Source organism: Pistacia vera, unplaced genomic scaffold, assembly GCF_008641045.1.
Source record: "Pistacia vera cultivar Batoury unplaced genomic scaffold, PisVer_v2 Contig531, whole genome shotgun sequence".
In the NCBI taxonomy this organism is placed as follows: Eukaryota; Viridiplantae; Streptophyta; class Magnoliopsida; order Sapindales; family Anacardiaceae; genus Pistacia; species Pistacia vera.
In genome coordinates this window covers 250,256-253,967 of record NW_022196370.1, presented here as the reverse complement: position 1 = coordinate 253,967, position 3,712 = coordinate 250,256, and the positions used below count along the sequence as shown (strand labels likewise).

General features: G+C 36.2%; 1 long non-coding RNA gene across 1 annotated transcript; it reads left to right on the top strand.

The window, feature by feature from the left end:
* Positions 1 to 1,713: 1,713 nt before the first annotated feature.
* LOC116107276 lies at positions 1,714 to 3,377 on the top strand. The gene is made up of 6 exons (XR_004124427.1): positions 1,714 to 1,785; positions 2,073 to 2,166; positions 2,302 to 2,460; positions 2,890 to 2,939; positions 3,058 to 3,170; positions 3,336 to 3,377. It is a non-coding gene; the product is annotated as an uncharacterized LOC116107276 (long non-coding RNA).
* The last annotated feature ends 335 nt before the right edge of the window (positions 3,378 to 3,712 follow it).

Here is a 3,712-nt window from a genome sequence, read left to right as displayed (position 1 = left end):
ACTTCCTTTCTCTCTAACCCTTTTTTTCAGTTGTCTCACTACAATCCTCTTCCCTTCTTTTTTACTAGCTAAAATATTGGTCGTCTATTGTTTCTAATTCCACCATTCCATTTTTGTAAAAAATCAAATGAATGAAGAAATGAAATAATAGTAAGCAAATAGCATATTAAGCCTAGAAAAACAGTGGGAAGTAGAGGAGAAATATTCCAGACTAGGAATGTTGCTCTCTGCTGTGTCAACCTATACCTCAAATGTATTCCAATGCAAAGTTGTTACTTATTGGAAATTCGATCTTCGGAATTGTGGTGGTGCCATCGGATTTGGATATTGCTACTAGGTTCGAAGATGGCCTATCTTTTAGCAATCACATAACGGTTATTGATGAGGAGAATGGGTGAGATCGATCTGGTAGCCCTGCCTCTAGAAACGACGGAGATGATGGTGGAGGAATGCAAAATTGCAGTTGGGTAAGGTTAAGGAAGATGAAGAAAGGACCAGGTCCTGCTATCTCGGATCCAAGTCAGGGAAAGCCTAAAATTTGTGTTATTCTTGGTGGGGTAGGCGAAAAGGTGGATCATGAGCTTGCAAAGGGGCCCTTTGTTCCTCTTCAAAGTCTTTGAATGTGGGTGGAGGCTCGTTGGGCTCATCTTACTTTGGGCTGCAAGGTGATGAAACCCATCAATGTGTTTTAAAGATGGCCTGGTGATTGGTTCTGGGCAAAAACGATTGTCTCTGGTAGGAGGTTAATAAATTTTGTTCTCCACCAATGCTGTCCGTTGAGCACACTCGTCTTTCTCTAGAGATTGTCAAGAATCACTCATAGGCAAATGTTTGTTTGATTATTTGACTACAGGATGAGAGATAAATACACCTTTTTTTTTTTTTTTTTTTTTGGAGATAAATAGAAAAAAGAGATTTATTTGAATATTTTCAAATTTCAAAAAACATTACAACGGCAATATTATCTTATTTGATCTTCTCCAATGTTATATTTCTTCAAATCTCTCCAATTCCTCTCTCTCTCAAATCTCTCCCTACTACTTCCAAGGTTCTCAATAAGGAGGCTCTACCTTCAGGGCCACCGAGAATGGCTTGCATCTCTCTCTCTCTCTCTCGCTTCATTGTAATGTGGTTTTTTCAATTAATTAATTAATTGCTTTCTGCAGATGAAAGCTGTTGGAAGAATAGTGGCCAACCTTGTGATCGGAATGTGACGTCATATGTTACTCGTTACAGTGAGATGATTATAAATCCTGATGTAGGATATTCCTAGTGTAAACTTGATGATCGGACAGATGTGGAAAACTCCCCGTAAGATGCTCATCCTGTTTACTGTTCTCCACGAAATGCTGATTATCATGAGGAGCCATTCGATCTCTATGATGCAGTTAACAATCCTCAACCTTAGGACATCCTAAAGATTTTGCCACACCAGGTTTGGGGCGACTACGAATACCCAATGAAGAGTGAACCTGGGAGCTTGATGTTGGAAGATTATCTCAATCATTTTACTTCTACCAGGATCCTGGTACAAAAGCTATAAAAAGGCACTAGCCATCAATAGGCTTGGGGACTGAAATTTATGTTAGTAGTCAAGACCAAGTTGCAGAATGGACGGTTAGTGATTTTGATATTTTAATACCAAAAGAATGAATAGTTAGAGTTTCATTATCAAAATAGTAGGATTCGGAAGTAACATTGTGGCCACATACTTCTCTAGGGCCAGGCTTACAATGCGAAGAAAAACATCCTTTATGTTGCAGATACTGAAAACCATGCTTTGAGGTACGTCACGGGTACAAAACTATCCTTAAATTGTTTTGAAGCCTTTTTAGGCTCTATTTCTGATTTTGTTGTAAGGTGACCTTGTTTTTTTTAATGGCATTGCGTTACATTTAGCATAGTTCCCCAAAACGTTTTTATGGTTTTCTCAGACAGGAAAGAATAGAAAACTATGTTCAAACGTTTTAATTTTAATCCTTAAGATAAGTTCACAAAGGAATTACATTACTAGCATTGTCATCACAATCTTTCATGAAAAGGTTTCAATAGTTTCAATGCATGTATTGTAGGGAGATTGATTTTGTTAATGAAAAGGTGCAAACTCTTGCTGGAAATGGAACCAAAGGCTCTGACTACCAAGGGGGAGATAAGGGAAGCTCTCAGGTAAGATTGGATAACATGAATTAATGATGCATATTCTGGTTGCGTTCTTAGTGTTCTTATAAAGAAATTTGGCCCCTTTATTTACTGAATTGGCATATTTCTTGATATGTAAAAATTTTATTTCATTTGTTTCAGCTCCTCAATTTTCCATGGGATGTCTGTTTTGAGCTAGTAAACGAGAAGGTTTACATTGCAATGGGTGGCCAACATCAGATATGGGAACACAATACAGTTGATGGAGTTACCAAAAGCTTTTAGTGGCGATGGTTATGAAAGGAACTTGAATGGATCAAGGTAATTCAAAGAATCAGTAAAGTGATCAGTTGATTCCCTTTTCTTTTACATGTTCGTACTTCACATATAAAATCTTTTTGGATATTTGTGCTCCAAATTGGAACCTTTAGGTTGATAAGAAAGAAAAAGGTTAAAGGTGATAAAGAAAAGTTTGATCAGTTTGAAGTCCAGGCTGAACTTGGATGAGCTTGTATTGAGAAAGGGTAGAACCTCAGTTCCGATGGCGACTGCCCTGTTAAATGTTAATAGCTCCTGAAAGGTCCTTATAGTTATGTCTGTCTATTTGTTTGCACTCAACAACTACATCTGTGTTATACTAGAGCATTATTTGTCTTAATTTCAATTTTTTATTCATTTATATTTATGTTTTCCACTGGCATGATTCTCCTGGAAATTTGGCATTGATGTACTGATTTTTTGTTGAGGTAGCTCTACAACCACTTCGCTTGCACAACCGTCCAGAATTTCATTATCTCCTGGTAATATATGCTGGGATATTTTGACATATTTCATATTCTCAACCATTTTATAGTAGTCTAAATTTTTCTGTTATCATATCCGAAGTTTCAAATTGATGCTTATTTGTATATTTCACAGAAATTTATGTTGTGGATAGTGAGAGTAGCTTCATATGAGCACTCAGTCAAAAAACAGGAGGATCAAGATTGCTAGTTGGTTGTGATCCTTTTTTGTCAGACAATTTGTTCAAGGTAATTCAATTTAAAAATTAAGAAGCCTGTTTCATCTTGGAAAAATATTTTGGTCTCTAATGATCAATTTTTTTTTTACAGAAATTGGAGAAGACTTACAGTTCATATTTAGTGTATGTCATTTTGTCTTTTTCTCCTAATAGTCTTATAATGTATGATTTACAGTTTGGAGACCATGATGGAACAGGATCTGAAGTTCTTCATCAACACCCACTGGCTGATAAGAAAGAAAAAAGTTAAAAATAAGCACTTAAAAATTAAAGTTCATGTTTGGATAGTCCATCAAATTAAAAAAAAAAAAAAAATCGTCTAATGCAAGAATGTCTAACGCAAGAATGCTCATTAACTTCCATGATATTCAAACAAAATTGAAAAAGAGCATCTGGCCTTGGGGTGCTTTCAAAATCAATATAGAAGTCAAGTTTTGTTTTGCCCATCATGGATGGCTATAAGACTGTTATTGTCTGGGAATTGGAATTGCCTATTCCCTGAATATTCCAATAAAGAACTCTCATTGTGAGGTTTGCGTGGCCAAGTCAACA